General features: G+C 43.9%; 1 protein-coding gene across 4 annotated transcripts in view; it reads right to left on the bottom strand.

Annotated features, from left to right (window-relative positions):
- Nucleotides 1-9,976, bottom strand: part of Syn3 (synapsin III) — a 435,579-nt gene extending 425,603 nt beyond the window's left edge. For 2 of the 4 annotated variants that reach the window (XM_032910230.1, XM_032910213.1), the window contains exon 1: nt 9,844-9,976. The gene's annotated coding sequence lies outside the window, so the exon portion shown is untranslated. Of the gene's footprint in view, nt 1-2,944; nt 3,253-9,843 lie in introns of those variants that run through there. The other 2 variants (XM_032910225.1, XM_032910220.1) reach the window with 2 other exon arrangements.
- Between the last annotated feature and the right edge of the window lie 11,454 nt (nt 9,977-21,430).

The following is a 21,430-nucleotide window of genomic DNA, read 5'->3' as shown; positions in this document are numbered from 1 at the left end:
TGTTTATACACAGAGAAGGAAATAAACCCTGCAAGCAAGGATGCATTGGAACTCCGCACTCCCAGCCAGTCTGGCTCATAACCTGTTAGTTCCCTTGAAGACAAAAGCAGTATCAGCCCTGTGCCAACCCATGCAGATTTTGGTTTTCTATTTCCTTTAGGCTGGGCCAGCATCTTGTGCACTGATCAGCACGGGCACTGCTGTTGAAGGTTACATACACAGAAGCCATACATAGTGCATGCTCTTGGTGACTAAATTCTTTTCAATGTATTTTTGCCTATACAGCTCTTCATTTCCTACTATGGCCTTGTGACCTAGAGAATATGAGTGTTCCTGCTATACCCTTGTTTATTCTTCAGTAAGAATAAACAAGGAATCTGAGATCTAATGGGAAGGTTGAAGGCTATAGGGTTCTGTTTATTGCCAGGATTTCTGCCCACTTTGAGTAAGAGCATGGAAGGTGAACTCTACTCTGCGGGACAGCTCTGTCTATCCCTCTATATTCTGGGTCTCCTCCCTACTTCTACCCACTCCTGTGAACTGTGCCCTCTAGTCCTGTAGAATAATGACTGTTTCTTTCCTACGATAACCTTTGGTAGATCTGGATGGTGCTTTCTTAAAAACACCACGTGGTCTCAAAGAGTCACGTGTCTGCACTCTTTAAAGTTGACTTCATGTGCTTAGGTCTGGCTCTAAATCTCAGGTGTTATACAAGGTAATGAGACTTGCTTCCTTGTTATACAGTACCAGAAACTAATTCTGTTCAACATTTTGGAAGCTGCACTCATGAATCAAGCAGCTTAGTTGGGAAGGCAAGGAACAGAAAGCTTATGTGAGGGGATCTGTAGTTGCCTGGATATATACAGCCACACGTGCAGGGAATGGGTCTCAATCCACCCATGAGGAATGATTGCTCACCTGGGAAGCAAAGCTCACATGATATAGGGCTTGTGTCCTGAGCCTATTACAGGACAATGACCCTGCTTCACAGTATAACTGCTCACTTCACACTATACCTCAGACACCTGTCACAGTGCCAAGTACAGATTTTATAGCCTGTGAGTCTGTTCTAGTCTTCAAACCACAAAGGGGCCTGGATGCACGAATAATTAAAATTAAGTTCATCTCAAAGTTCTCAACTGAAAGAACCACTTCATCTGATAAGAACAATATGACTTGAAGCACCTAAGACCAGAAGACATGGTCCCCATTTCTTAACACGTATGGAATAACTAGCAGGAATGGGACAATCCGATTACTCTAAACTGTATTTTCTAAGCTATAAGTTGAGGGGACCGGTATGTAGAAATGATGTTTCTTTCAGATTCAGGGTACTCCAATTTCCTGCAGGTATCTTGGGTAGTAAAACAGAAAACCCACAATAATCTGGCCGGGCTGACCTATATCAAAGTTGGGGCATATTTTCTAGAACAAAGAGCGAGGAATCAAACAAAGGCAAACAAGGCTTGAGCCCTGTTCCCCACCACTGTCCCTGCATCTGCTGCCGCCACCCCAGTGTGTCTACCAGGGTGAGTTTAGATATCAGCCTTACTATTCACTACATAGATGACCTTTGTCAAGTCACCTACTGTGACAGCCTTGACTTTGCACATCTGTGCAGTGGACATTGTCTGTTCATACCAGTGTGTTCATTCACACACACACACACAGTGATTAACTACTGTGAAGCCCCTGTGACCCAGGGAACACAGGTGGTAGGCCCCTTTATTTAAACATTGTTTACCCATCAAACTGAACCCACCCACTCATTCTGAAGCTCATTCCCCTCTAAGGCACAATCACCTGGAACTGGAAAGTCTCTGAAAATCCATTCTTCCTTCCCTTTCAACCTCTATGATGGGAAAACCAAAGGACTGAGGCTTAGAAGAAAAACCGTGACTTAGCACATGGATATGCAAGTTCTTCATCAACAAAGCCTGGTCTAGAAGCAGGTGACAGACACCAAGGGCTACACAAGACATAGACAGGACCCTTTGTAGGTCCCACTCACCTTAAAGACATGTGGAACCTCTTTTGCCAAAATCTAAGCAGTAGCTGAACTTTTTCCCCTGCTTAGGATTCGGGGTTTGTACCAGGAGATGTGTCATAAAGCAGTGTCTGAGATGAAAGTATGAGATATGAGAAAGTCTTGAAGTTCTGATGAGGTGGAAGTCAAAGTTTTGAGCAAGCAGCAGTTCCCAGATGCTCCCCTCATGTATGCCCACCTCTGCTCTTTTTAGTTTACCCACTGGAGAAGACACATGTGCACTGGAACCCCTTTGGGATAGGTAGGGAGGGGTCTCTGGCTTTGGAAACAATCGAGCAGCCTACAGCCCACCACAGACAGACAAGAAAAGCATCACAGCGGTGCCATCTACAGTACAAAAGGAACTGAGGCATTCCCCGTCCCCTGACAACCCACCAAAGATAGCTGGAGATGCTACAGATCATTCAGGCACATCAGTAACTCAGGGGCCAGCGACCTGAGGGTTCATGGCAAACAAGAGAATCTCTCTGAGAGCATTCAGTGATTTCTGGAGAAATTTTACTCCACAGTCTGCTGGGGCGGAACACTAAGGAGGGAGCACAGACAATACAAGGAAGGGGCCGCTTTATAACTGGATCCTTAGCACATCAGCTCCCAGCCTGGCTTGATTCCCAAAGCCAAGCCTTTATATTTAGGGAGCATTTGACAGAAAGCTACACCAAGGACAAGTCTGTTCCCAGTTCCTCCTGAGCACAGTGCCTGCCAGCACCTGACAGAACCATGTGCACTTTAGCACACAGACTCAGAAAGGGAGACCTGCCTTCCTTGGATCACACTACAGGCCAGTGGCAGCCACTGGCCAGAGCTTGTCCCAGCCTAGGGCTGTTGCTTCCCTCTACCCAGAGACGTTCCCTTCACCTCCCAGACCCACTCCCTTTTCCAGATCCTTGGGCTCACCTCCTAGTTCTGAGGATCCCTCCAGGTTGAACAATGCTCAGAAGCAGGTGGCTGTTAAACAATTCATGGGGTGTGTGTAGAGCGGTGCCCATCCCAGGTGGCATGGAGAGGCTACAGCCCAGCAAAGGGGCTCTCTTTCATCTAAAGAACAACTCCTCCTCTTCCTCCTCCTCCCACTCTTCCCAGCCCCCTCCTAGGTCCTCCTCTGTAGTACTACTGGAACATGTGCTCTGCTTGGGAGGGAGGCAGAAGACAAGTATGGCTTTTATTGGAAAGCAAGTGCCAACAGTGTGATGAGCTCTGCTATTTCCTCACAGAAGAGAAAGGAGGAGAGAGGGAGAGAGAGAGAGAGGGAGAGAGAGAGAGAGAGAGAGAGAGAGAGAGAGAGAGAATGGTAATGATTAACCCCTCTGTTCCAGCTCTCCTTCTCACTGAAGCCAGAGAAACAATACACTTAACCAATGCAGTGCCCGCCTCAGGCATTACATCACCAGTGAGCTCCCTGATTGGCTAATAATTCCTAAAAGGCAAAATCCTATTTCTAGATGTTTAACCCTTTCCTATGTATCAACCAAAAAACTGGTTTATACCAACGTTTTCTTAACTTGTTCTTTTTTTAAAAAAATGTTTTCTCTGAAGAGCATCCTAAACATGTAGTTTATAGTCATACACTTCAAATTACCCACACTACAACCTTTAGTGTGTATGTAGGTAATGATTTTAACAGTATAAAAAACAGGGAACCCAGTGCACTCAGAACCCTTCCTTGCCAAGGGCAGTGACATTTCTTTTTCTGATCTTATATAATACACTCAACACTTAGTGCCTCTTCTCATTCATGTCCTACTCTGAACAGAGGACATTATGGCTCCTCTTTCACAAAAACATTTAGCCAGGCCTCCTGGCACGGGTCTGCCATTCCAGCTACTCAGGAGGCTGAGGAAGGAGGATGGCTTGTTCAAGGTTAGCTTGATCTACAGAGTAAGCTCAAGACCAGCCCTAAGAACAGAGTGAGATCTTGTCTCAAACTAAGAAGTAAAGAGAGTGCTACAGATGGGCTCCATGGTAGAGGACCAGCCTAACCTGAAGGATGTTCTGGGGACAGTCATTTTCATCGGACAAAAAGAGAACCAAAGTAATTTGCCCAAGGGCTGGGGCTCACTTTGAAGGCCAGGCTGATGTACCTTCGATTAATAGCATGTGAAGGTCTGAACTTCTTAAAAGTCAGGATTCACCAGAACTTGTTATGTAGATCAGGCTGGCCTGGAACCCACAGAGATCCACCTGCTTCTGACTGTAGTGACTATGGACCTCAAACTCTGTATCCAGAATGATGTTCAAGTTAATGAACTTCAGGCCATTTCATTTGCATTTTGCATGGTCTGCAAGAATTTAGAAAATATTGGTATAGGTAATGAGCTAGGAATTCGAGAGCCTGAGAAGAGCAGAGGACAGGAAAGTGAATTCTCACACAGGTATACTCAGAGGCAGCCAGCTGATCTAGAAATCCTTGTCTCTCTCACGCTCATTCCATCGGGCGTCTACTGCAAACCTCAGTCTCACTATTGTGTTCTCTGGGAATCTCCCTCCTACCTATAAACCTGGAGAGGTGGCCTCGCTCTGTGCTTCTCAAGGGTGTATCTGGGGGATGTGCTTACTTGTTTACTGGATCACCTTGGTGAGACTAAAGTTGTGTCTACACTTTCCACCCACATATGCCCAGAACAGTGCCTGCCATGTGTGAATACTCAGTCGTGGCTGACAGGGAGCATGGGGCCAGAGGGAGAGGCTGTGATGAAGTTCAAAATGGCATCACCATGCTGGCATGAGGAAGGCAGAAGGCTGGGAGCCTGGGCACGCATGACTTAACTGTCTGATCTTGGTCGTATTGATTGAGGTAGGAGGTTTATTCTTGGTTTCACTGTCTGAAAAGGATCACTGTTTCTTCTTTATAGCGTAGCTATGAGTACCACTTTAAAGAATGGTCCAGCATCCTGTGTTTTCCTCCATATCTTTTGTCACAAGAGTTCACCTGTTTCGACATCTCGGAGCTGACAAATGTTTCCTATATCCCAGCGCAGGCTTATATGCTCGACGACAGACCCACATCAAATGCACGCTCCTCATGGATCTATGCTGCATTGGAGTAGTCCAGCCCCACACAGCCTGCTTTCCCCAGTCTCCCCACTGCCAAAACACTCACACTATCCTTCTAATCTTTAAAAAATTGACCTTACATTGTACAAAAGTAAGCACTTTAAAGATCATGGTGGAGTGGCACTTAGCACCTTCATACTGGAGATAACCCCCACCTCTATCTAGTTCTAAGGCCTCATGATTGCTACAAAGGAAACCATTCACCCCCTCCTGCTTATCCTTAGCCTATTACAAACGTTGTTTTCCTTCTTTTGTCTGTGGATTCACACATATGGATCAGGTGGGACTGTGCAGCATCTGGCTTCTTATGCCCACGGTCTGTGTGTGTGTACAAGCATGTATCTGCACACTCAGGACTGAATGTTCAGAGGTGATAGACTGAAGATGGGATGGCTTTCTCCCTTCTTTTGAGACAGACTCTTTCCCTGAGCCTGGCGTTCACTGCTTCTGATTGGCTGCCTCATCACCAATCACATGGTCTCCACCTGCTAATGTGGGGTGACAGGTGCAGGCCACCACCCTCACCATTTACATGGGTGAAGAAGATCAGACCTCAGCTCTTCATGCTGCAGCAACAGCACTGTACTCACTCAGCTCTCTCCCCAGTCCTGTGTCTGCCTTCTCTTATGCAGACTTTGTAATGCTTACAGGGACCATTTACACTGTAGCATGTATTATATAATTTCTTTAATTACTTTCTCACAGGTCACTGTGTTCATGTGACACATGTCATTCATCCATTCCCCCTGTGACAGAAATCTTCCATCCATCCAACCCTAAACGATAAGTCTAACAGTCACTTCTGACCTTTCTCTTTTCTATATACCTCCAATCATATATAGAATCAAATCCTATGTATTCTTCCCCAAATATAGTTCAAATGCTTCCGTTCTTCTCTCTGCTTGCACAGACACCCCTATCTCACTAACTGCCTAACTTCTAGCTGATGTGTACACTTCATTATTTTCTCTTGATGTAGCTACTGTGATACTTAGAAAACTAAAGCTCGTCAATCCATTCATCTTACTCTAGTAACTTGGCCTTTCTTTACAGAGCTTGTCTCCTAGAAGCAATGCAAAACAATCAAGAAACCCATAACATGATATTATATCAGGCCATTACTTGGGTGAAAACGTTTCTCTAGCTTCACTGCACTTTGAGTAAACTCTGCACTCAATAGGACTCCAAAGCCAAGGAACTTCAAGTGCATCTCCACTGGCTTGAAGTAAGCCTTGAGTGATGTTCCCGCTACAGGGAGATGTGTTCCTCTACCTCATGGTCCACAGAAAAGCTATTCCTTCTGTTTCCTGATCTTGGCTTTGCTCAGTATCATGTATCAATTTAAACATTACACACACACACACACACACACACACACACACACACACACACACACACACACAGTGTGAGAGAGATAAGGGGGGAGAGGAAGGGAGGGACGGAGGATCATGTGAAGGGGGATGGGGAGGGGAGATGGAGACAGAGAGGTCGCTTCTCTCATAATCCTGTGAAAAACGTCCACCGTTCATTTCATTCTTCAAGATGTATGTGTCGGGATAGGGGTATAGCTTGGGGTAGGTGCTGTGGCTAGCATGGATGAATCTCTGGTTCAGTCTTCATACCATAGCCATCCACACATACATGTAATGAAGGTGCTTAACTCCACTAGGCCCCAGGGATAAACAGCTTTTGAAGGTCTGGAGCCCGTGGTGTAGTGAGGAAAATCAACGAACAGAAGAGACTAAAAATTAAAAGTGTTGTAAAGGAGCAGAGAAGGAAAGGAAGGTTTCCATTTGCCTCAGGATTGTCTTTTCACAGAGTCTGCACTGAACTGCAAGACACAAGAATCACACAGGGGCAAAACCCCCTTTCCTCTCTTACACGCCATATACATCAAAGTTCCATACTTTGATATTTTCTTTTTAAAGTATTTTCTTTTATATTTTCTTAGCAGATAGACCTGTATCTCCCTGCCTGGGACAGCCTTCCAAACAGGCTGAGTGGATTGGTCAGTGGTTGCGTTAACGAGTGACTCATCAGTAAGAGCATCTCTTGAAGTATAAGACGCTGTGACTGATGCTGTCCCTCCTGTCGTAGTACAGACTCGATTAGGCTTGAGATGACTAGAAATTGACAATGAAAGTGCTTTATTCTATAAAACTTGAGAATAACTCTGCATGTTGTGGGCCATCTAGGCGAGAGTAGAGGTACCTAGAAAGCACTGGATAGGGCTCTCCAGTCGTTCGAGTTATTAATAAAGGTGTCTCACATTAGAAAGCACTCAAGCCCAACATTTATTTTCAGAGGCATAAAGACCTTGAAAGCCCAAGGAGTCTTTCTCAATCCTAATTTTCTTCCCAAAGCCGTCTAGTGACACAGAGAATCCATGCTGTGGAAAACCATCCCCTCCCGACAAGAACCAGATGCATGTTACATCCTAAAGCCCAGCAGGCAGGAGCACTGAGTGGGCATAGCCCATAGTTGCGTCCTGACTTAGAAACTGTTTGGTTGAGAGAAAGCTTAAGTCGCACCACTCTTTGGGAAGCATTCTCTACTTCCTGGCTGGTCACTGTGGCTTTCAAAACCCTCAGTAGATGGCGTGAATCCTCTTTTCCTCTGCATCATGGACCGGCATCAACCTGTGCCTGGTCCTACTGCCAGCACTCTGTACTCACATGAACAGTAAAGCATGTTCTCAAGGACCCTTCTACACAGAAACCTCAGCACCACTTCTGTGTTCATTTCAGCTGCTGTGATAACATAACGCAAAGCGACTGAGGTAAGAAAGGGTTCATTTAAGTTCATAAGTCCAGGCTACAGCTCATAGTTTAGGGGTGTGTCAAGGTGGCAGGAACTCGAGGGAACAAGGCAGAGAAAGAATAATCCCACGCCTACTGTCCAGCTCACTTCTTCCATACCTACACCACCCAGGACTCCAGAGAAGAGCACTGCTAACCATGAGCTAGGTCTTCCCCTGAATCAACTTATAAGAAATGCAATGTCTGACAGATTTACTGACACGATAATCTGATCTAGACAACCAATCCCTCATTGTGATGTTATTCCTTGGTAATTCTAGGTTGAGGAAAATTAACAAATTAAAATTAATTAGGTCAGCGTCTCTGACATTTTAGCTGAGGAATCTTGCTTGTGACAATTAGGTACAATAATCTCTTAATAAAAAAAACATACACAGAGAGAGAATGGTGGGGGGGCACAGAAAGAGAGAAAGAGAGAGAGAGAGAGAGAGAGAGAGAGAGAGAGAGAGAGAGAGAGAGATATCTCAACAAGGCAAATAATGTCTCTAAGGCAAACAGATGAAATGATTTCTGCTCTAACGTCCCATGAGCCTCTATATTGCTGCTATACCAGTCTCTTTATGGCAACCCCAACAGTACCCACAGGGCTCTGGGAGACAGAACGTTAAGCCCAGGTAAGGCAGAGGTTCTCACAGGGACCGGGCCTCAGAAAGTGAGCACAGCTGCTCTATGAAACTCCACAAGGGCTTTCCCTGATGACAAGATAGAGGTCACAGCTTTCAATACAATGACAGGAAAGTCTAGAAGCAAGCATCACCCGGCAGCATCTCCCTGCCTGAATCCATGCCCAGAAGCCAGGGTTACTGGGCTCTGGCCAGACAGTCAGCCTTAAGGGGCCAGAGTCTTTGCAGCAAAGTTGCCCTAAAACCAACTTTTTACAACTTTCTAGCTTGTAGATGCCAGCCGCCATCACTATCAAGAGAACCAGCAGAATGGCCATGAGACCAACTGGAATTCTTTCCCAGCTTCCTTCTTCTTAGGATAAACTTGTAAGGTTGCATTGAGCTCTAGACCTGTGCACATTTTGGCTAGCCCCTCCCCCTTGCACTATATGTCCTTACTGCAAGTCCTGGTTCTACTTGGTAATTTGCTCTTGGATTAGCTGAGATTCTGGCTTCTTCAATTCTTTTATCTGCATATAAAAAGTCTACCTGGAATTCTTCTGTCCCTGATGCCTCTGCCTCCACAGTTTTCAGGCTGGAAACTCTGCAGTCTCTACATCTCTGTATTGAATAGAGACTTCCCAGTCTTTCAGGCTACATCAGGACCCACCCACCTCTTGCAGTTTGCACAACACCTCATTGCAATCCCTCTTATTCTGTCATTCCTGTTAGGCCCCAGGAACTCCTGGGATTCCTTTTAGGCCCCTACAGATGAGCATATTGTCTGGCCTATACCCAAGTAAATCTAGAATAAATAACCAGGTCTCTCTATCGGTGTTAGTCTGTGTTCCTAGTCTGGCCAGGAAAACGCTCCAAGGTTTCTTCCTTTGCTCCCGGATAGCTGGAAACAGAAGACTGCGTACCAGATCTGAGCCCCAGACCCAAGGCAACAGGTCCTGAGGGACCAGCACACAGCAGGTGCAGGGATCCAGTGCAGATCACCAACACCTGCTGTGGTCTCAGTTTTCCAGAGGAAGCTCTTCCCAGGGACAGGTCTGGACGCTGGGTTAAAAACCTCAGAAGTCATAGCTTTGTGAGCCCCGGGGCTCCGGAGCTCTGCAGGGAATAGAGCTAGAGCCAGGCAGCATCAGCCTGGGACCTGAGAACGGCATTCCGGGCCCAGGGAGAACCTGCATCCTACCAACATGCACTATCAACATTCTTCTAACAAAAGAGCGAGCTTATAGGGACGTGGCACCAAGCGAAGGCCCGCCTGCAGCTCGGATTCGAGGTGAGTGCTCTTTATGGCCAGAAAACCCACCTAGTCGACTTTGCTGTGGCTTACCGACCATGCCAGCTACGGTGGCCCGCGTGTACCTCGGATTGGCAAAGCCAAATACAGGATCAGCGGAAGTGCTGCAGCCTCAGAGCTCTGTCTCTGCCTTGCACAGTATGAGAGCGCCTCCACTGGGCAGCCTGGTCTCCTTACGCTGCAAAGCCCATTGGCTGGGGCGACAAGGGCCCTGAACCCAGGCCCACCCCTCCAGCCCCTCCTTTCTCACCCTGTGGGCTTTCCCTCTGCAGCCAAGCAGGGAAAGTTGCTACAGTGTATGTTTTGCTCTTCTTGTCCTGGAGTGGCCAAATGGACGGTTTTTCTCCATCCCCAGAGGGGTGAGATGCCTCTCAGGAGTGGGAATAATGCAGTTCAGCATTTTAGGAAACCAGCTTGGAGAAAGTCACCTGACTTCCCTGGTCCTTAGTAGGGGCTTCTGAGAGACCAGTGAGGCAGCTGTGAGCAAAAGTCACAGGAGTACAAGCACAAGGTCAACAAAGAGCTAAGATCTTACCCTGGCATGGGGATGGCATGGGAGTTGGTTACATACAAGACACAAACAAAAGATAATATCAACGAGAGGGATGTGTAGTAAGAACACAAAAGGGATGCCAGGACCATGACAGGACTCTGTACAGAGGAGATTTGTGAGATTTGAATTAAGACTACAAGGTTAAAAGAAATTCCGGATTAGAGAACAAGGCAATTGGAAAGCTTATCCAGAACAGAGTAGGAGGACATTTGACAGGGCCCTGTCTCCTGTGTCATTTCTGCGTCTGAGGGTCCTACACAAGGCCAAAGCAGATCTCGCTCAAGGTTCCTCTGTCCTCCAGTATTTTGTTTGACTTTAGAGACAGGATTTATCTATGTAGCTATTTGGCCTGGATCTCACTATGTAGACCAGGCTAGACTCAAATTCGTACAGATCCACCTACCTATGTCTCTTGAGTTCGGAGTTAAAAGACCCGTGCCTCCACATCCACCTCTAACTTGAGTATCTGGACCTTTAAATAGAGTTATTTGTAAAAACACTACTGGTGTTCAAAATGAGTAGTTAAAATGCTGGGGAAAACTGGAAGGGGAATTCTTGCCAGAACAGGTAATTCTAAAGAACCTTACATTTCTAAGGATAGAAGGAATGGGGCAAAGGTTTAGATGAGAAGCCAGGCAAATTTGTGCATAAGTATTCATGTTTAATTGCACTATAAATCTAAAAGGTAGAGATTAGCTGTAGCAGCATGTGGTGCTTTGCATTGAATTATCAATGTATGGTGGCCAGTGTTCAGTACACATAACAAAGTGTTTTGCATTAATGCTATTCTTCCATTATGCACAGGAGGTCAGCACCACCTAGAATTTTTATTTTTATCTACTAAATTCAAATAAGGAAAGGGGTCTGCAAACAGTAATCACCATCAGAAGAAACAGTGCCTTTATTCCTACTGTTCTCACCTGGCAGGGTGTTTAAATGTGGAGAAACAGCAGATTTCATAAATCACTGGGTGTGGACCTGTAGGTTGTACAAGGACTTCTGAGGTAGAAGAGGACAAGTCATTGTTTCTGGAAAACCCTGAAACTTTGTCAGCAGGAAAAAGAGCACTAGTTAAGAGATTGCTTTCTAGAAAATGCCACTTATATTTTATTTCCATATGTTTTACAAGGGAGATTTAATTATTTTTAATTACATGTATGTAGGTGTCTGGCCTTCAGTATAGGTTCCTGCAGAGACCAGAGGAAGGGAGTTCCCTGGAGCAGGGGTTACAGGCCATTGTAAGCTACCACACTTGGGTGCTAGAACTGAACTCAGGGCCTCTGCAAGAGCAGTATGGACTCTTAACCACTGAACTGTATCAGCGGTCCCTGTACCTCCACATCTTCTTGAGGGTCAATTTTCAGTGTGTGAAAGACTGGCAATTCCCAATGGGACAGAACCCTCCACAGTTTGCCCATCTACCATTCACATCCAATCCACAGGAACAGAATGATTGCTCAACCAATAGTAACAAAAGAGGGAGAGAGATTGGACATGAGGATACTCAGGGTGACAGTGACAGCTGCAGCATTCTAAAGAGACTGGACCATGTAGTCCAGAATCATGGTGGCCAGACCCAGTGCTCCCATGATTCCTGCCTGTTTCTCTAGGTTCATCCTTCTGGCTACCCCTGTTCCTCACAGTACAGTTGTTGTTTGTTTCTTTGTTTGATTGATTGATATTTTGAATCTCCATCCATGCTTGCATCCACTTTCTTGCATTAGTCACCCAATCATTTCTGTTGCTTTGTTCCAAGACCTTGATGGATTCAGGAAAGAAAGATTGCCTCATACAATAGCAAATGAACAGTTTAGATCAGGGATCTGTGCACAGGCAAATGCCTACCTGGTAACAGGTGTACACATCCCATCCTAACTCCATAAAAAATCACACCCCAAAAGATGGTGGTAGCAGTAGCATCTGAAAAGGATAGTTATATTTGAATAGAACCCAGAAACTGTTCTTATCAGGTCTAAAAAGTGAGCTGGCTCTTTAACAACAAACTATTCCAGACACGAGCTCTCTAGTGTAAGGTTTACAGCTTGCAAGTGTTTCACATTTCATATGCACAGCTTGCAATTGACAGAGCTGTGACTGGAGCCTGGGTTCTAACTCCCAACAGCTCTGGGTTTACTGGCTATAGCTTGGCTTTGCTTGTTAGAAAGGCTAGGACTGTTCTGTATTCTATACATGGCAAGAGTTTTAACATGATAGGAAGGTTTTATTTTTCAATATTTATTTTAAAGATCTACATAACTACAGATGAATTATGGGATGGGAATTGGGTTAATGAATAGAGTGCTTACGTGTGGACTTGGATTAGCAAGCTCAGAACTCAGGTAAAAATTCAGGCTCGGTAGCACTCCTGCAATCCCAGGTCTTCAAAGGCAAGATGTGAGGTAGAGACAAGAGCAGACCCAGAATCTAGCCTATGTGAAGTAGCAAAAAACAAAGAGACCTTATTCAAACAAGGAAGAAGGAGAATATGGACCTACACCTTAGGTTATCCCCTGAACTCCATGTGTCCCCCTAACATGCACACTGTAGTGTGTGCCCATACCCTCACAGGGAATTAAATAAAACTTAAATTGAAAGCTTGGAAAACAGTGAGATTGTGAACAAACCTGGTCAGGATCTTGGGGGATTAGAGTTGCTTTAGCAATTGGAGGGATACAGAAGCCAGGAGTTTGGGGGGTCTATTCAAAGATGATCAGTGGTGCAAGAACTTTTCAATTCCATCTGCCCCCATGCCTGTTACAGCTGGATAGGTGGTTACAATGTTTCACCTCTGAGCCATAGTAAGAGGAGGGTATAGCAAAGGATCCCATAGTGTGTGGTTATTTTGTTGAATTTCTGAGTCAAGGCTCCGAAATACAATGCTTGAGGCTAGGGCTGAGAGAGATTCTGAGCTGAAGACTTGGGGTAGGCTTCTGCTAGCTTGTGTGTCTTGTGGAGTATTTCTGCTGACCCTGCAAAGAATTGCCATGGCAACCAGTAAAATAAGTTTCTGAGTTCTTGCAGTCTCCCTCAAGGGAGGCAGATGCCAGTGGGTGTGGCTGTGTCATTAAGGGTGCTAGGAAGTCTCAGATGATCATGTCCCTCTGAAGGTCTAATAAATTGTCCTCCAGGTCTCAGGCAGAAGCAGCTCCAGCATGGTAAATGGGGGAGTCCAAGGCTATGGGACAGGAGATGGAAATAGTTTACCAGAGATTCATTCCATGGTAGGCTGCACATGTCAACCACCTTCCAGTTTAAAATGCAAGATGCATGGACTCCTCATTTCCTTACATCCAAATAAATAAACGGACAGGGGTGTGGCCAGGACATCAGCAGGTAGATATTTTATCAGAGTCAGTCGCTTTTCTGTTGCTGTGAAGGGACAACACAACCAAGGTAATTTATAGAAGGAATAGTAATTGGGGAATACAGTTCCATAGGATTAGAGTCCAGGGCCATCATGGTGGAGAGAATCCCAGCAGCAAGGCAGACAGAGATGGTGCTGGAGCAGTAGCTGAGGGCTAAAACCTTCTCCACAGTTGCAAGGCAGAGGGAGGTCACAGGGAACTCTATGGTCCTTGGGAACCTACAAAGCCCATTGTAAGAAGCCATACTGCCTCCAACAAGGCCACACCTCCTAATCCTTCCCACATAGTTCCACTGATAGGTGAGTGACTGTTCAAACACATGAGGTTACAGAAGCCATTCTCATTCAATCTACCACAATCAGTATTATGTAATCAATGTTGAGGAACCCCGAGCGAGAGAGTCCATATCCAGAGCTTACTGTGTCGCTGTGTCGTCTTGGGCTAATGTTCATCACTTCTCCAGGCTTTGGGTCCTTTATCTGCAAAGTAATGTCCTTGTGATGTGCCATCAGCCTTGTCACCTGACACAACACAGAATCACCCAAGAAGGACAGCATGCCAGTGAGGGACTGGGTCCATTGATTTATCCTTTAAGCGTGACTTAAGGGGATTGTTTTAATGAAATTAATTGTGTAGGAAGATCCGTCCCATTGAGGGTAGCAACATTCTCTAGGCAAGGGCTACTCAACTACGTAAGTCAAGAGGTTGCACTGAGCACAGTCAAGCCAATGCGCAACTGACCACACACAAATCCATTTGTCTGTTCTTGGCTGTGAATGAGACATGGCCAACTGTCTCAAGCCCTTGCTACTAAGACTTTGCCACAAGGATGGACTTTAACCTAGAATTGCTAGTTAAAATGAACCCTTTCTCTCCCAAGTCTCTTTTTCTCTTGTGATGTTTATGTCTATAACTCCTCATCTCTGTCCTAGGTTTTCTATCTCCAGGGTTGTTTCCCTTTGTGATTTCCTTATTGTTTCTATTTCCATTTTTAGATCCTGGATGGTTTTTCTCAATTCCTTCACATGTTTGGTTGTGTCTTCCTGTCTTGCTTTAAATAATTTTGGTATTTCCTCTTTAAAGTCTTCTACCTGTTTACCTGTATTGTCCTATATTTCTTTAAAGGGATTATTTATATCCTTCTTAAAGTCTTCTACCTTCATCATGAGGTGTGATTTGAAATCAGAATCTTGCTTTTCCAGTGTGTTTGGGTATCCAGGCTTTCTCTGGTGGGAGAACTGGGTTCTCATGATGTCAAGTGGCCTTGGTTTCTGTTGCTTAGGTCCTTACACTTGTCTGGCCATCTGGTTATCTCTTGTGTTAGCTGGTCTTGCTGTCTGTGACAGTGGTTTGACCCTCCTGTAAGCCTGTGTGTCAGCACTCCTGGGAGACCAGCTGTTTCCCGGTAGGATCTGGGTACAGAGAGCTCTGGCACAGGGTCAGCTCCAGCTGCAGACCGCAATTTCATTTTGAATAAAACTTGCATTCTGAACAGGTGTCAAAGGTTCACTTCCCAAGCCCTTCCTGAATGAGTGTCATCTTGGTTGGCAAGTTGAGATACGAATGCTGGGCAAACCACTCTCCCGCAGTTGAGCAAGCCAACCAATGAGACAAGCATACATGTACCACAAAGAAATGTTTCTAGTACAGTCCTGATTGACAGACAATGGAACTCTAACGTGGCACATATGATTACAGCCGTTGTTGATATTTGATTAAAAATTCTATAACATTCTGACTCAGGGTCAGGGTTTATCTCCAGATTCCTGTCTGCATCTCTGCAGTGGCTTATTACAATAAACTTTTCTGCATTAACTTTATGATTACATTATGTTAGATAAAGGGGACACCATAACAATACTGGTTTGGTAAGTTGGGGAATATGTAGGACCGGAGCCTAGCTGGAGAAAACAGGAATCTTGGAGGATAGACTTTGAGTTAGAACCTGGCTCTGATGCCCGCTTGAGCCTTCTGCTTCCTAAACAAGTCTCAGGTAAACAACCTCCTATGCTTTGGTTCCCATCACCACAGGCCACATGCTCTAACCACTGTGTCTTCCCTGACACAGTACTGAACCTTTTGAAACTGTGAAGCAAAATAAATCCTTCCTCATTAAGGGGCTTTTGTCATATACCTTGTGATAGGGATAAGAAAAGCAGGCAACACTGACTGAAGGACTCCAGAGTCATTGTATAAAGCTGCCTGTTTCTGAAAACACTTCTCGGGAAGTGCCGATATGAAGCATGACTTGATAGGTGCTGGCCTGCTGTTGGTGAACTCTCGCTAAACAGCCATGTGAACTGCTATCACCTCAGTTTTCATCAGTGTAGCATCGACTCTCTTCATGTTAATTCCTAACTCTTGTTCAGCATCGCCCATCCCAGGCTGTATTTAATAATCCACAAAACTATAATCTGTTGACTCAACCCTCAACAGGCCAAGCACTAAATACTGTTCAAGAGAGCCCTGGGTCTGGACCGTTTTCAGCTGAACTCGCTGACAGTACTCTACACAGACATTTCTGGACATAGAAGATAATCAGATTTTCCCCCCTGCAGCGGTCTCAAGGCATCTGTACTTACTGCCATTAGAGTTCATATTTTTACCAATGGTGGGAGCATGATGTCAAGTCTCATCAGATTGAAACAGGTCATCTTCTAACCAGCACTTTGCCCCACAGGATATAAAATTTGTGGTGAAATGCCTCCTACGCCTGTCAGGAAACAGCTGAGTATTTGGGTATATTCTCCTTAAATTTTCTTCCTGAAGCTTAAATAAACATTCCTGACAGTTTTGCTGTTTTCTTTCACTAACAGAGGAGATTGACAAGTGTCTCCATCTCTGTTATCAAGCAAAGTGGGCAGATATCCTAAAGGGCACCACACATAAGAATCCCTGGGGAGAGAACCTGAACCAATAGACTCCTCTAGGCTCTTTTTGTTTCTTTTTCTTCTAGAGCTTTCAGGTGTGCCCTTACATTGCTAGTATGAGATCTCTCCATTTTCCGTATGAAGGCACACAGTGCTATTACTGTTCCTCTTACCACTCTTCTTACTGTGTGCCGTAAGTTTGGGTATATTATGCTTTCATTTTCATTGGATTCTGAAAAGTCTTTCATTTTTTAATGTTTTTCTCTAACCAAATGCTAATTGGATACAAAGCCGTTCAGTTACCCTGGGTGTGTGTGTTTTTGCTGTTTCTGTTTTTGTTGACGTCCACATTCAATCTGTGCTGATCTGATAGAATGCATGGGGTTATTGTAATCTTGTATTTATGGTGGTTCCTTTTATGCTCAATATATTGTCGATTTTGGGAAGGTTCTGTGAGTGATAAGAAGGTATATTCCATTATGTTCGGGTAAAGTGTCCTGTAGTATTTGTTAAATCCATTAGGTTTATAGTCTCTGTAATTTTCATTGTTTCTCTGTTTCACTGACCTGTCTATTGATGAGAGTGGTGTGTTGAAGTTCCCTGTTATTATTGTGTGGTGGTCAGTGTATATTTGAGCTTTAGTAAAGTGTCTTTTATGAATCTGGCTGCCTTTGCAATTGGGCATAGATGTTCAGAATTGAGATTTCATCTTGGTAGATTTTTCCTTTGAAGAGTATGGGGTGTCTTTCCTCCTCTCCTTTGATTATATTTGGTTGGAAGTCTATTTTATTACATATTACAATAGTAATTCCATCATATTTCTCAGGTCCACTTGCTTGGAAAATCATCTTATAGCTTTATAGTCTAATATAGTGTCCACTGTTTTGCTGCGTTTTGTTTCATGTATGCAGTAGAATGCTCAATCTTGTTTTAGGTTTCAGTCTGTTAGTCTGTGTCTATTTTTATTGGTGATTTGACATTGAGGGATGTTAAGGACCAATGATGGTTAGTTGCTATTATTTTAATGTTGATGTTGGGGGTGTTAGTGTGTTTATGTAATTCTCTTCTCTTCTCTTCTCTGTCTCTCTTTCTCTCTCTCTCTCTCTCTCTCTCTCTCTCTCTCTGTGTGTGTGTGTCTGAGTGTTTGTGTGTGTGTTTGTGTGTGTGTGTTGTGTGTGTGTGTGATAATTAATCTCTTGTATTTTCTGAGGTGTAGTTATCCTTGTGTGTTGGAGTTTTACTTCTAGTACACTCTTTAGGACTGGAATAGTAGAAAGATATTGTTTAAAATTTGTTTTGTCATGGAATTTCTTGGTTTCTATATCTGTGATGATTGAGTGTTTTGCTGAGTATTGTATTTTGGGGTGGCACCTGCCTTCTCTTAGGATCAGCAAAAATATGTCCCAATTTTTTATCTTTTAGAGTCTCTTTGGAGAAGTCAAGTGAAATTCTGATACTGTTATTGCCTACTTGTCCTTGGTCCTTTGCAGCTTCGGAGTACTCTTCCTTTGTTCTATCCATTTAGTGTTTTGATTATTATGTGGTGGAAGGACTTTCCTTTCTGGTACAATTTCTTCCTTTAGTTTGGGAATGTTTTTTCTAGGATTTTGTTAAAGATATCTTCTGGCAGTTGGTACGAGAATCTTCATCTCTTCTACTCTATGATTCTTTGTTTGATCTTTCCAAAGTGTCCCAATTTTCCTGGATGTTTTGAGCTAGGATCTCTTTTTTACATGTATGTATGTATGTATGTATGTATGTATGTATGTATGTATGTATACATCATACAGCTTTCTGCGTGCATGTATGCCTGCAGGCCAGAAGAGGGCACCAGACCTGATTACAGATGGTTGTGAGCCACCAAGTGGTTGCTGGGAATTGAACTCAGGACCTCTGGAAGAGCAGACAGTGCTCTTAACCCCTGAGCCATCTCTCCAGCCCCAGAGCTAGGAACTTTTTACATTTGGTGTTTTTCTTTACTAATCTATCATTTCTTTAGTGTCTTGTATGCCTGCGGTTCTCTATTGCATCTCTTGTATTCTGTTGCTGATGCTTGTATCTGTACGTCCAGTTCTCTTTTCTAGGTTTTCTGTCTCCAGGGTTGCCTCCATTTCTATTTTCTTTACTGCTTCTATTTCCATATTTAGGTCCTGGACCATTTTATTCATTTCCTTTCCCTGTTTATTTATATTTTCCTGTATTCTTAAGGGATTTATTTGTTTTCTCTTTATAGGCTTACACCTCTTTTTGCTTTCCTGTATTTTTTTAAAGAATTCTTTTTATCTCCATTAAAGGCCTCTATCATCTTCATGACATGGGGTTTATGGTCATAGTCTTGCTCTTCAGGGATGTTAGGATATTCAGGGCTTGATGAAGTAGGAGAATTGTGTTCCAGTGGTGGCATATTGCAGTGGCTTCTGTGGATTGTTTTCCTGCACTTGCCTTTTCTCTCTGTTTGTCTCTGTTGGTGGCTGAACTTGGGTCTTGGATTAGAGCAGACCTCCGGGTATGCATAGGAAACTGTGGACTGGGACTTTGTGTACTGCTGTATAGCTGCAGGTAACAGAGGTTAGAGGTCATTCACTGGGAATCAGTTCTCTCCTTTTGTCTGAGACCTGGGAATTGAAGTCATGTCTTCAGGCTTTGTAAGAAGTGAATGTCTTTGTGTGATGAACCATCTCATTAATCCAAGTATTTTAGGGTTTGGCAATGTTGTTTTGTGGTACTGGGAACTGAATTTACGGCCTCATATATATTAAGCAAGCCGCCTACCACCAATCTATGTTCCTAGCTCTATATCCTTTATATTCCTTTGAGTTTGCATAATAAATCTATAAGAAGTGCGACCACAAATCAAACTCCAAAAATTCTGGACAATTTTTTTAAAAAAAGAAAAAGAAAAAAAGAAGAAAAGGTTTATTTTTCTTACAATGCAAGTTAGAAAATATAAAACCTGACCCCACAGTATACCTCCTTTGTGTGTGTGCCTCCTTTGTGTGTGTGTGTGTGTGTGTGTGTGTGTGTGTGTGTGTGTGTGTGTGTCAGGAGAGCAGTGTGAGCATCACAGAACATAGCCTCGACTGCCAGGCCAACAATGTTTCCTAACCTTCATAGGGCAGTACTGACTATTCCTGTTAGGACTTTTCATTGTCTACCTCCTACTCCCTCTTAAGTTCGTCCCAACCATTATCTAAAACTGTGGTGAGTCATGGTATGTATCTATGCAGGGGAATGATGTCACCAGGGACTGAAAGTGTCTCGTTGAATCCTCTGAGGTTGAACTTAGCACATAAAAATGCTGGAAGAGAGTACATGCTTGGGCTGCATGCCCTGTACTCATGTACTCAGTCTTCATCCTTGTATCCAGAAAAATCCTGCTCTTCAATAGGACCCTTGTCTCACCTTTCTTCTCCAAGAAATTTGCAGGGTTTCATGCATCATTGTAGTGTGGAATAAGAGTATTGACATGATTTTCCAATGGATATTATCAGAATAGATGGACAGATATGCAAGACACCGCTCAATAGGCAAGTAGATCTATAGAAATGATGCTTCCTCTCAGGAAAATAAAAATTTATGCTTTTTTCAATGGTCTGTTTTAGTGCTATTGTATACCAGATAACATTCCTAAGCAGTTTTCTAATTCACTTTTAATAAAAGAAAACCTCCTTGTAAAAATTATTTTTTTTTCCTTTTTTCTTTTTTTTTTTTTCTTATTAACTTGGAGCATTTCTTATTTACATTTCATTGTTATTCCCTTCTGGTTTCTGGGCCAACATCCCCCTAACCCCTGCCACTCCCCTTCTATATGAGTATTCTCCTCCCCATCCTCCCCCCTTTCTGCCCTCCCCCCAATAATCATGTTCACTGGGGTTCTAGTCTTAGCAGTACCAAGGGCTTCCTTCCACTGGTGCTCTTACTAGGCTATTCATTGTACCTATGAGGTTGGAGCCCAGGGTCCATGTAAAGTCTTTTTGCAGTGGCTTAGTCCCTGGAAGCTCTGGTTGGTTGGCATTGTTGTTATATGGGGTCCTAGCCCCTTCAAGCTCTTCCAGTCCTTTCTGATTCCTTCAGCGGGGTCCCGCTCTCAGTTCAGTGTTTTGGTGCTGGCATTTGCCTATGTATTTGCTGTATTCTGGCTGTGTCTCTCAGGAGAGATCTACATCTGGTTCCTGTCAGCCTGCACTTCTTTGCTTGATCCATCTTGTATAATTGGATGGCTGAAGCAGACAGATAAATCTACTTACTTTCCCCTTTCCTTCAGTCTGGGACCCTGTTCCATGGAATGGTGCCTTTGCATTCTATCTTTACTTTTCTATTTCAGGCAAACACTTTTGAATACAAATTCACGAATATGTTCAGAGGTCAGGCTCTGACTCAGTTACTTTAGCATTGTTATAATATGGAACTATGACCTCGGCAATTTAAAGAATAAAGAGTTTCTTTGTGGCTAATAGTTTTGGAGAGTATTACCTGACCATCTTGTCAGGGTGTATGGCTACAGGAAGACAGTTATGGCATGTGAACAGTAGCTAACAAATTATTTCTTGAAGCACAAGCTAACTGGGAAAGATTTAGGCTTTAAAAACTTTTCAACTGGCTCCTAATGACACACCTCCTCCAACAAGGCCACCCTTCTGATTTAATTCTAAACAGTTCTACTGCCTGGAGACCAACTATTCAAACATGTGAGCCTTTATGGGCTGTTCTCATTCAAATGACTACAGCTACTATTTTATCTGAAACCTTAGTATAATTAACCATCTCAAATAACTTTTCCCAAATGACCCAGATGAGTGTTGGAACTA

This window comes from Rattus rattus, chromosome 1 (assembly GCF_011064425.1).
Source record: "Rattus rattus isolate New Zealand chromosome 1, Rrattus_CSIRO_v1, whole genome shotgun sequence".
NCBI lineage: Eukaryota > Metazoa > Chordata > Mammalia > Rodentia > Muridae > Rattus > Rattus rattus.
This window is presented reverse-complemented; position numbering and strand designations above follow the sequence as displayed.